Raw genomic sequence first — 12672 nt, 5'->3', positions numbered from 1 at the left:
TTCACTTAATATAATTCTCTCAAGGTCCATCCATGTTGTTGCAAATGGCAGTATTTCATTCGTTTTTATAGCTGAGTAGTATCCCATTGTGTAGATATACCACATTTTCCATATCCACTCATCTGGTGATGGACATTTGGGCTGGTTCCAACTCTTGGCCATTGTAAAGAGTGCTGCGATGAACATTGGGGAACAGGTATACCTTCAACTTGATGATTTCCATTCCTAAGATTGTTGCTCAGAATTCTTTTTCAGTCATTTCAAGTGTTTCCGGCTCTGTGGGATCTGGTACTTGAAAATTACTGCATTTCTTTGGTGGTGTCATTTTTTTCTTGTTTATTCATATTTTTAGTATCTTTACATTGATGTCTGGTCATCTGGTAAAGCAATTGCTTTTTCTATTACTCTGGAGTAGGCTTTGAGGAGAAGGACGTCCTCCTCTTTTTTGTAGGCTCTGTTGGTGACTCTCCTTGTGTCGAAGCAGTCAAGTGTGCAGTGGACTGCCAGCAGAGTGGTCCTGGCTGCTACTGTGGCAGTGAGCCATCCTTGCAGCAGGAGTAGCTGTGGTGGTGGCTGTGGTGGACCACTTGGATGGAAGCAGTGTCTGCAGCACACTCCTGCCTTCTGTTCAGGCAGGAAAAGTCTGCCCAGGGGCCTCCACCTGGATTCCAGTCATGGGTCACTCTCCTGCCTTCTGTTTGGGCAGGCAGAGGGCAGCCCAGGAGCCTTTGCCTGGGTCCCCCTTGAGGTCTACACACTTATACCAAAAAATTATTTTGCTGGAATGTTGCTTAAAACATTTTCTGAATCATTGTTGAAACTTGTGGCACCTTAGAAGACTCAGTGGTGACAATTTTTTTTTATGAAATTAGCTTTAAAGGTAGTCAAAAATCATTTCAAAATAGAATGTGGCTATAAATATTGAAGTGGATTTACTCATATAGCTTATAAATTAGCCCCGAAGATAATTCCCAAACAAGAGTTCCAAAAATATCTGGGGCAGCTGATTGGAAAAAGGGGAACGCCTACTCTGAAATAACATTCATTCAGATGCTTAACTTCCATTGTGTTCATTTTTAAGAAGTTGGTTTAACTACGTCATATTCCCACCTACTATTTTATTTAAGTAAAACTTCAGTAGAGCTTAGTAAGTGCCAGGCACTGTTGCTCACAAATATTAACTCATTTAATCCTCATAACAAGTCTGCTTCCTCCCTACCCCCAATTTTGCAAATGAAAAAACTGAGGCACAGACATTATGTTGCTTGCCCAAGGTCATCCTGCTAGTAAATGGATGAGTCAGGATGCAAACCTTAGGTGGTCTACTTCCAGGTGCCAGAGGCTTCATTACTAAGCTAGGCTACTCCTTAATCAGAGTTAGGACTAGCCTAGAGGAAGGGTTTCAGCCACTGTAACTCAGGGTCTATCAGATGGAGAGGGGAAAAAAGTCAAAATGACTTAGAGTGGAGATGGGAAACCTGCAGAAAGTAAAAAATCCAATCAAGATGGGAACAAGCTGGAGCTGAAATATGTTAGTAGAAAGCTTTTTACACTGCCTGCCTATTTCCTGGTGCTGAGACCTAGAGAAGAGTTTAGAGCTCAGGGGGAGTTGTGGGTGGGGGAAGACCACATTCCCAGAACCAGAAATCACAAAAAGGTTTTAAAAGCAAGAGGCCGCTGCTTGGGAGTGCGGCGGCGCTCCCGCCGAGGGTTCGGATCCCACATACAGACCGGTTCCCACTCACTGGCTGAGCTAGGTGCAGGTGCAGCACTGAGGGTTGCGATCCCGTTGCCGGTCCCGGTCCGGTACGGGCGTGACACTGAGGGTTGCGATCCGTTGCCGGACACGAAAAAAGACAAAAAGGAAAAAAATAAATAAATAAATAAAAGCAAGAGGCCAAGGGAGGAGAGCGCTGATTGACTGCTCAGAGAGGTTGTCCCAGGGCCCTGGTGAGGTCATCCCAGGCCAGGATCTCTACCTCTCAGCCTTGCCAGCCCAAAAACTCCATTTTGTCAGTGCACTCAAAGATAAGCAGGCTCAAGGGAAATGAATCATAACAACCAGACTCTTTAAGAATCTAAATCAAAATACCCACAGTTATAAGAACAAGTGCCAACAAATCAGAAGCTTGTTCAGAACAATGCTCTTCACTGCAGGAAAGCCTAATGGGCAGTCACATCATTATGAAAGTCTGTTTTGTAGGCCTGAAATCAGAGTAGGGGTAATTGACTGAGTGACCTCAGAAGAGGATGTTATGAAATGTTGATAGCTGGCTGCATCATCTCCAGGATGACTGTGCACCCGCCAAGAAGGCCAGCAGTTGAAAGTGCAGGAGAGCTCCTCCGCTTGAGTAATTCCCCCTGCAATTGTATAGCAATACAATTTCAGGTCAGCTTTCTTTAGCATTCCTGGCCTCAGTCATGGATGAACCCTCAGATGGTGGATGTTTGGGGTTTTGTTTTCTTGGTTGTCTTAACCTGTATTACTCTTAGAGCGTGACTACTTCTAACTCTCCAAGTTCTGGGAGCTGCTCATTTCCTCACTGCAGGAAAGCAGTGGGGGGAGGGGCAGGGCCACCAGGGGAAAAGCCAGAGCCTCTCCTTGCTTTCCACCCTGACACCTTATTCCAACCCACAGTTTAAAAAACCTTCAGTGTAGTTATTTGGTGAGTAGCCTGAGGAAAAGTCATCACATTCCTATTGCAGACTTTTTCTGTTGGTAATGTTGATTTTCTAGACATATAACCTTTAAAACAGCCGTCCAAAGCCTGACAAGTTCTCACGTTCACCTTACCCCCATTCTGTTCTGCTCAGAACACTTTCATGGTCTGAGCCGTTCTGTTGTGTGGCTTTAAGATGACCAATTTTAGGAAACTAGGAGCCAGGAGACCTGCGGAAATTGGGGCCCGCTGTGTTGTCTTGCTTTGACGCACTCTTTGCTGACAGATTGTGGATACAGGGGGCACAACCCCACTACAATCTGCATCTCTCCCAGGAATGCTCCCAGACTTGCTTTTCTATCCCCAGTCCCCCTGGGAGGAGCAGGAGAGGCTCATTTCTCACTCAGTTCTCTCTCATTCCCTCTTTGGCAGTGATGCAGCCGCTGCCAGCCACCTGGCAAAACTCACTTCCATTTTGCCTAATGTCAAATGACAGACCCGAATTTGTTGAGTTTGGATTTTTGAAGCGCACATAAAACAAACTACCAAATAAAATTTGCTTTAAACCTGAGGTAGATTAGGAAAAAACGCTGCAGGAGAAAACACCCCGTCACCGGCAAGTCTGTGAAGATGGAGGCCACAGCCCTCATTAGCACCCCTCATAGTCTCTAAAGAACCAGCGCCTCCAGCGTGGTCATATTTCTCACTTGCCCCAGGATGGTTCAGTGTATTATCTAATCTGCATTCTTCTAAATGTTTGCACGTGTTCCTATAACCCTTATTAAATTTTTAGTGTGAAGATCTTTAGAGAACCCAATGTATGATTTGACCATTGATAGGGACCAGATGAGGAAAGAGAAAGACTACATACAGAATATATCCAAAAATAAAATAATTACATACTGGGAAACATGGGGGTCGGCTAATTCATTAGCAGACGACGAATAAAAAGAAGGAAAGAAGATGAAGACCCTCGAGTGTCCACAGAACTTTTGTACACGGGTAATTGCCCCATTATAACTTCGGCTCTGAGCTAGTAACATGGAGCAAACCCTCAAAATTCACCACGGAGAGAGAACGCGGCCTCCCAAGGATAAAATGACGCCCTTGCCGTGCCATTGTTCCCACAATGCCGTGACTCGGATTCGAACCGAGGTTGCTGCGGCCACAACGCAGAGTACTAACCACTATACGATCACGGCGAGCTACCGGGACGCCACGGAGAAAGCCTGACCGAGTGTGGTCCTTCTCTTTTCCATGGCCTTCGTTCTAGCTTTCCTAAATTTCCCATTATCTATCATGCCCCTCTGGCCCTCAACCGGCTCCGAAGAGGGGCGGGGGCGCCGTGGACTCCCCAGATCGAAGTCTCTGCTTAGCCGTCCGCACGGACCGCAGAAGAGGAAACATGAAAATGCCGTGCAAACTAAAGAATTCCCGTGAAGCCGGACCTGGACTGACGTGAAGCCCCGGGGTCGCACCAAAGGTGGCCCGAGGTCCCTCTCACGCTTACCATGCCCTGTCACGCTGTATGAACGGACTCTAGCTGGGATTAGACCCGTCTCTCAAATTCCACAAGAAGGAAAATCAGTTCCGACCCCCCCCCCCACAACTTCCTTGAGGCGAGAAGGGGAACCCCGAGCGCAGCTTCCACCGTAGCGAAGCCGGGGTACCTGGTCCAGCGCGGACCAAGATCGAGAGAGCGGAGTGGGCCGGTGCGCCTGCGTGCACTCGGGGAACAGCGAGGTTGGAGGTGGGCGGGAACTAACCGTGACAAAGCAAGGGGCGGGGCTTTCAACGGAGAAGAGCTCGAGCAAGAGACTCCGGTGGCGGGTCCTTGGTAGCTCGCCGTGATCGTATAGTGGTTAGTACTCTGCGTTGTGGCCGCAGCAACCTCGGTTCGAATCCGAGTCACGGCATTGTTGACACAATGGCACGGCAAGGGGACAACGTTTTGTCGCACTCCTCCATTTTTATCCTTAGCTTAACATCCTGGAAAATGGACCCCAATCCCCTTGCGACAGTTGGGAACGTTTACGCCAGCCCTGGCTATCCTGGACTTCCGAAGGATATAGGCTTGCGGTTACACTGGGGGTAAGCGACTTCTAGGAGACAAAGCGCAGAGCACTCGCGGGACTGGAAGCTGTTGTAATAGACAAATGTACAAATTTCCATAGAAGCACTGGAAACGGACTCCTAATGATAGGAAGAGGAGGCTTGGCAGAGGAAGTAACCTTTGGGGTAGCTTTTATAGGCAGAATGGGAATTTGTCAAGCAGCCAGGATACTTTGGTTTGCAAAGGCTGAAGGAAGTCTTGAAAAGGAACTATCGCGATTCTTCTAAGTCTTCTCTCTGTCTTGTTTCTAAGTCCCCACTTCCACAATGCCCAAAAGGCTCTGGCCTGACAGGTAGTAGGCGCTTCTCAAGGACCTGTTGAATGAATGAGTGCAAGTCATTAGAGAACAAGGAAGGGCACAGAGAGGGTCGAGAGAGGAGCTGGAAAAGAAGAATTTCGCACAGGCTGGGGGATGAGGGTGAGGGGTGCAGGAGTGGAAGGACTCAGTTCGTGTTTAGTGAGATCCCTCTGGCGCCTCTGCAGAGGGAGATTGGGGCGGGTGACACTGGAGAGACGGGTGGTCACTCAGGATTCATTTGTCAGATACCAATTCTCAGTTTAGCAAATAGCCACTGCCTACTGTGTACTCTGCCCAGTTCTAGGCGCCATCCGGGCGGGAGCATTGATGGATACGAAGAAAAATCTGACCCGGTCCTGCTGCCGCCCAGGAACATAACAGAGATGGGTACCTGGCCCGGCAGGAGTATTGCGGTGGGAGGAGTTAGGACCGTCGGGGGAGTAGGAGAGGCTGGAAGGAAGTGGGTGTTGGGCGGAGGGAACCCCGGGAGGGTGAGATGCGTTGAGTTCCTTCTACGTGGCCAACTCGGTTCTGGGGCGTCCACACCCTCCACAAAGGCAATATTGGGTCACTGCCGGGGGAATCAGCAGGGAGAAGAACCCATGAGGAGTGCCACCTGCAGGCCCGGGAACCCTAGAATGTTCTCTGGAAGGGTCTTCAGGGCACAGGAGACGGGCATTCTCAAAGGAAAGTCTGAGATCCCGGCCAACCCCCTTTCTGGATGGCCGAGCGATCTCCCCCAAACTCCCACCGCACTAACAGGAAACCCATCCCATCATCACCACCGCCCTTGGCTAAAGGACCAAAACGTGAGAGAACCCAAGCAACTGGCGAGACTGCAATGCGCCTGCGCATTCTCAGACTGCGTCAGACTGAAACCCCGCCCCATAGGTGGATCATTTAATGACGCGCAGACTGCGAAGCCCTATGACTGTTGAAGAGGACAATCAGAAGATCGGCCCCACAGGTCCCCGGTAGCTCGCCGTGATCGTATAGTGGTTAGTACTCTGCGTTGTGGCCGCAGCAACCTCGGTTCGAATCCGAGTCACGGCATTGTGGGAACAATGGCACGGCAAGGGGCTCGCTTTCTTTTTCCCTTACAGTCCATAACATTTTGTATAGATCATAACTCACTCCTGTTGAATGGAACTGCTGCTTCTCTCACCTCAAAGATCGCCACCTCCAGTAATTCTCATTTAATGCCCTGAATACAGCTTCGGATCAAACGGTTGTAATTTCTTTCTTCCGCAAAAGCGTCATCTAAATCATTGCTGCAAAACAGCGCCCCCGTGACCTTGTTATTTTTTTTTCTTTTACACGAATCTTTGAAAATTGGATCGTTCATTTTTAAATAGAAAATACTTGTACAGAAGTGTAGCAAAAATAAGACTCCTCTCATTCTTCACCCTATCCACCAATTACTGCCAGTTTCCGTTATATCTTTCCATGACAGTCCTTGTGTAAACAAATACGTATGTATATATGTATGCAAAGACATTCTTCCTTGCTTCTTGCATAAAACACAAATGATCTTTTCTTCTTCTTTTTCTTTTTTCCCTGAAATGATGTGATGTGAACAGAGTATGAGACAGATTTGAAGGGGAAGGTAATCTCCCTTTATGGGGAAAGAGTACACATACCCAAAGGGAATCTCCACTCATCTTGAGACCTGCTCTTTTGCTCCCCAAGCCCTGACTCCTAGCTGGGGAGGGTAGGAGACAGGTTGGGTTGGTAAGATAAGGGACAGGGATTTTTACTGTACGTATAAAAACCTTTGGATGGGAGCCTTGGCCGTGTTGGGAAGCAGCCCTATTTTGATTTCAGGTTGGAAGGACAGAGAAACATCCTGAATTTGGAGTAGGGTAGAGGGACTTGACTTGGGAGTCTATTTGGAGACCCTCCACTCCCATCTCCCCCTTCTCTTATTGTCAGGATCCAACTCAAGTCGCAAGCCACTAAAGTTAAAAAAATCAAGTTCGTTGAAGGGAAGACTGAGTCTTGGACATGTTTGTGTTTCAAGAACACAGCCTCTCCATAAATATTTGAAAAGAAAGTTCTTATGGAGTCCATAAATGAGTGAAGTGGCCAGATTTACTTTATGGTTACATCTTCTATGTTCTACCAACACAGAACCATGTTATTTTCACATCAAATAGAAATAGACTGTGCTTCCACTAAAAAGAAAAATATGCTCAGCCATTTTTCTAGTGGTAGCCCTTTTAGGTCTTGCCTTTCTTTCTTTTCCTTTTCCTATCTTTGACAGGGACATGACCTGGAGAAATATTTCACTTTCCTATTAACTGTACAGTAAGAAAGAAAAAGAAAGAAAGTAAGTAAGTTGGTAGTAAAAGCAACTGACTTAGAGCTGATATCCTAGGCCCTAAGATCATCTTAGAGATGTCGCCTCATTTGAAAGTACTCAGGCTACTCATCTTCGGGAATATGAGCCCAATGCACCAGATCTTCTGATGTTTCAGGAGAAGCCAGCAATTTGGAGTTTTGCATGAGATCTCTCAAATTCTTAAATATTGGGAACTTATTCAGTTATTTTTTTAAATGTGGAGTTGACCAAAACTATGTAGACAAAATAAACTTGTCTGAAATGAACCTCCCTCTCAAAACCCAGAATTTCAAAGAACAGAATGCATTTGTGAGAGTACTAGGATATTGTTGTCCTCTCAAGGTTATGGACAGATACAGACCCAAGACCAGGCTGGAGACAAAAAGCTCAGAAGGCAAAACTCAGGAGGGATCAGGGCTCAGGACAGAACTGGGCATTCAAAGTCAGGCAAACAGGAATGAGGACACTTCATTCAGTATCCAGTGAGAAAAGTGAGGGCTAAGGACCACGCCTTGGAACATGCACAACTTTAGGAGGTTAAGGGAGAAAATGAGAATGTGGGCTGAGAAAAAGGAGAAAACCATGAGATAAGAGTGTAATTTTTAAAAAAGTTTGGGAGAAGGAAGTTTCAAAAATGGGGGAGGTCAGCAGACTCAAGTTCTGCAAAGAAGTCAAGGAGAAAATGAAAAGAGACAAAATTTGGGGAGTTGACACAATATCCTAAACTGGGAAAAATGGTCTGCATAAAGATGCTCATTACAGAGTCATTTAGAAAGAAAGAGATTGAAAGAAATACCCTAAATGCTCAACAAATAAGGTAATATTGAACTAAACTAAGGTATGTTCATTTGGCAACATATCAAATAGCCATTTTTAAAGTATAATGTCAATTTTTAAGTACTATTTCCAACTAGAAGGAGTAAGATTCCTTTCAAGAAATGACTGATGCTAGGACTGCAGAAGAGGAAATAAAAGGTGAGTCCAGAATATCTTGTGTGAGAAAGCAAGTAAGTGCTTAAAGATTGGTGGGACACAGAAACCTCTTTAAAAAGCTCCCATTGGCCAAATTTGGGACAATTTGAACAAAAAGAATAATGATATAATAATGACTACAGACTGTATTATGTGGAATTTTTTTTTTTTTTTTTTTTAGTCCATGGTGATGGGGGTGGGGAAAGAGAAGTGAGAAAGCACTTCTTTACAGAAGAATGCCAGCTAATAAATACAGAAGGAACAATAGAATTAGAGAGTCACCATTTTGCAATCCTCAGTGTAATAATGAATTTTAAGTATAGATCATCAATGGAGGCTAAAACCACTGGGTAAAACGCTGCTGGAAGCAAGTAACTAAAAGGTCTTAGGACATTATCCCACAGCTTACTTTAAATTGTAAAGTGGAGAGATCTGATGAATTCTAACCTAAACAAGTGATCGAGCCTAGCATCACTAATAAAGGGATAAATGGGCATTATGGGCCTGCCAATGTGGCACACCGAGAAGTCCACAATGTAATGGTCTTTTTTTTTTTTTTTTTTTTTTTTTTTTTAGTCCATGGTGATGGGGGTGGGGAAAGAGAAGTGAGAAAGCACTTCTTTACAGAAGAATGCCAGCTAATAAATACAGAAGGAACAATAGAATTAGAGAGTCACCATTTTGCAATCCTCAGTGTAATAATGAATTTTAAGTATAGATCATCAATGGAGGCTAAAACCACTGGGTAAAACGCTGCTGGAAGCAAGTAACTAAAAGGTCTTAGGACATTATCCCACAGCTTACTTTAAATTGTAAAGTGGAGAGATCTGATGAATTCTAACCTAAACAAGTGATCGAGCCTAGCATCACTAATAAAGGGATAAATGGGCATTATGGGCCTGCCAATGTGGCACACCGAGAAGTCCACAATGTAATGGTCTTTTCAGAAATGTGTAATCTGAATCTAATCATAAAGAAACTAGGGGAAAATCCAGAATGTGAGACATTCTGCATGACAGTTGGCCTGGACATTTCAAAACAATGTCATGAAAAGCAAACTAGCAGCAAAAGAGTGGGGGATTGTTCAAGATTAAGATAGACTAAAGGAACTTAACAACAAATGCAATGGGGAACTTTGAATTCGGAATCAAGAAGAAAAAAAGTCATAGACATTTTGGGGGAAAATGGAAAAATTTAATGACTTTCCTAAGTGTGATAATGGTCTTGCGGCCTTATAGAAGAATTCTTTATTTTTAGGAAATGTCTGCTGAAGTATTTAGAGCTGAAGTGTCATTACATTTGCAATTTGCATTAAATGGTTAAGGAAAGGAAAGAAGGGAGGGAGGGAGGAAGAGGGGTTGGCCAGTTAGCTCAGTTGGTTAGAGGTCCAGGGTTCGATCCCTGTACTCACCAGCTGCAAAAAAAAAAAAAAGAAGAAGAAGAAGAAGAAGAAGAAGAAAAGGGATAGAGCAAATATATCAAAATGTTAAAAAGTGATGAATCTAGGGGCCGGCTTGGGAAGTGCGGCAGCGCTCCCGCTGAGGGTTCGGATCCCACATACAGACCGGTTCCCGCTCACTGGCTGAGTGAGGCGCGGGGGCAACACCGAGGGTTGCGATCCCATTGCCGGTCCTGGTCCAGTACGGGGGCGACACTGAGGGTTGCGATCCGTTGCCAGACACGGAAAAAGACAAAAAAAAATAATAATAAAAAAAATTTAAAAAAAATTTTAAAAAGTGATGAATCTAGGTGAAGGGTATGTAAGTTTCCACTGTACTTACTTGAACTTTTTTGTAGATTTGAGATTTTTCCCAAAAAATGTTGGAAGAAAATAATGCCTACATAACAAAAATGGGAAAATTATCATACAATAAGTTTTTATAAATGGCATAAAATTGGTGTATACCATAATTATAGCTATATAAAACTAAGAATAAGAGAAACTATCTCTATTCATTTCAACTTTGGTTAAGCCATGCACGCGACAGGCTCTATACCACACTAGGTGATGGGAATAACCCTGCTTCCCTACAGAATCCTGATTCTATGGTGAAATGCTTAACACACAAGAATTTAGATCTAGAAAACTCCATCCAATTGTCAGAGGAGCCTGCTGTAGTGGCCTTACTTCTGTATCCTTGGTTCCTGTCGGGCTGCCTGGCCCCCATGAGGTGCTCAACACTGCCTGCTTCCAGGAGCTCCCACTCTGATGGGGGAGGAAAGTACATTAACAGATCACTTAAAACAAGAGCAAGTACATGGTGCACACAAGGTAAAATAATTTTAAAATTATCATTTCAACCTTACCTTTATTACATCCTCCTTCCTTCCCATCTAACTTCATTCCCACTCTTTCCTACCATGAACATTCCTCTTCCTATGGTGTGCTGGTTCCCACCTCTGTGCCTTTGCTAAGCCTGTGTTGACCTCCTGCCTTGGAATGACCTTTCACCCCTTTGCTTCATCTATCCAAATCCTACCCAACTCAGGTGTACCTCCTGCTTGAAGCCTGCAGACTTGATTGATTCCATTCCTCTGAGCTGTCAACAGCTTAACTCCATACTTAAACATGTAGCCTCGTGACATCCTCCACTGAAAGCATTTCACAGTTCTCAAAGTTTGTTCATATTCATCATTTCCCTTAATCCTCACACCATGTTCATCATACCCTTTCCAGAAATAAGAAAAGCAAGGATCAGTGGCATTGAGTACCTTACCCCAATATTTGGCTAGAGTCCACGACTATTGGACTCCTGTAAGTGACCTCTACACACCTTCACACCAGGTGATTGTGGAAACCTTCCCATATGGATTAACTGGACCATTTTTCTATTTATCATCTTTATGTCCAGTTTTGCATTGTTAGTCAATTTTTTGAAATGTGCATTTTAAAAATGTGCACATTATTTTCTCTATTATACTTCATGAAACAAGGCACGGTATCAGATTTTTCAATATCTCCTACAGTTCTGCTACTAAACATGTGGTCTGGGGCCAGCAGCATTCATATCACCTGGGAGTCTGTTAGAACTACAGAGACTCTGTCCCCACCCCAGCTCCCCAGGAGATTCGTGTTCACATTAAAGTTTGAGAAGCACTGTCTTACTAGAATTTGCACAAAGCAGGAATTCAACAAATATTTTCAGACCTGGGGCCCTGTGCATTCTAGGAGATTCGCATCCTTCTCTACTCCACAGCTTTGAACTCTTTCGGGACCCTTAACAGGCTCTTGGCTCCCTCAAAAGGCCTAGGAGTGGGGAGGTGCTGAAGCAGCTCCCAGGGCAGGTGTTGGCTATGTTGGCTAGGTGAGACAGCTACCTTCCCAGCAGAGGCAAAGGCAAATGTTGGCGTTGGCTTCAGGGCTACATTTCAGGTGAGGAATTGGCTCTATTTCTAAGACAAAAATGCCTAGCACTTGAGAGAATCCGAGCCTCGGGAGGATAAGGGGTTTGTGATAGACAACATTGGAACTGTTTCTAGACTTGATTTATTGACCTGTCTGTTTCCATTCTGTCATTTATCTGATTGACAATGAAACCCAGGATGTGGCTTGAAGGGATTTCTGCGTGTGTGCGTGCAGCAGTCATGGCGGGGTGGGCCTGCTCTGGGCAGGTGCGCCCGTAGGTGGGGTGTTTGTGCGAGGGCTGTTTGTGTGTGAGGAGGGCGTGTGTGGAAACGACACGAGACAGCGAGAAGTGGGTGTCTCTAGGGAGTTGATTGTATATGATGTGAGCTGTGTTTGCCTGGATTGAGCAGCAATGTAGGTTAGCATATATCCGGTGCGAGCGGTTGGATCGAAGGAGGTAGGCGGGGCTCCCAAGGTAACACGGGTTGGCGCGGGGTGGGGGGGCTGTGACCGTCATATTTTACACAACAGCCCCTTCTCTTGCCCTCCCTGGATTTTCCACCCAGAATATAGTTTCCTGGTTGGGAGGCCTTGGGGAGAAGCGAGAGGAAGAGTGGAAGACGCCCGAGGACCAGCAACCCAGGAGTCTAGGGATTCCGCTCTCCGCGTCTCGCACCAGCGGGGAGCTGGGAAAGGGGAACAGATGGGGACGGGTGAGCGCCCCATAGGGACACGCGTGGCGACACGTGGAGGATTCACCCTCCGTCAGGGAGTCGCATCTCCTGCCCCGGGGTCGCCCACTTCGCTCAAGGCGCACCCACACTGTCTGGAAGCCCGCGCGCCCTCTTCTCCTCCGGGGCAGGGGCAGTCAGACCCCGTTAGGCAGCGGAGCCCGCCCCTCTCTTGCTGCCGACGAGCCCCGCCCCCTCCCTCCGCCCGGCG

The 12672-nt window shown here is 45.8% G+C and overlaps 3 non-coding genes across 3 annotated transcripts; 2 read left to right on the top strand and 1 right to left on the bottom strand.

The window, feature by feature from the left end:
- Positions 1-3790: 3790 nt before the first annotated feature.
- Positions 3791-3862, bottom strand: TRNAH-GUG. The gene has a single exon. It is a non-coding gene; the product is annotated as a tRNA-His (tRNA).
- A 642-nt stretch (positions 3863-4504) lies between these two features.
- On the top strand, positions 4505-4576 carry TRNAH-GUG. The gene has a single exon. It is a non-coding gene; the product is annotated as a tRNA-His (tRNA).
- A 1476-nt stretch (positions 4577-6052) lies between these two features.
- On the top strand, positions 6053-6124 carry TRNAH-GUG. The gene has a single exon. It is a non-coding gene; the product is annotated as a tRNA-His (tRNA).
- The last annotated feature ends 6548 nt before the right edge of the window (positions 6125-12672 follow it).

This window comes from Galeopterus variegatus, unplaced genomic scaffold (genome assembly GCF_000696425.1).
Source record: "Galeopterus variegatus unplaced genomic scaffold, G_variegatus-3.0.2 Scaffold2829, whole genome shotgun sequence".
Lineage (NCBI taxonomy): Eukaryota > Metazoa > Chordata > Mammalia > Dermoptera > Cynocephalidae > Galeopterus > Galeopterus variegatus.
This window is presented reverse-complemented; position numbering and strand designations above follow the sequence as displayed.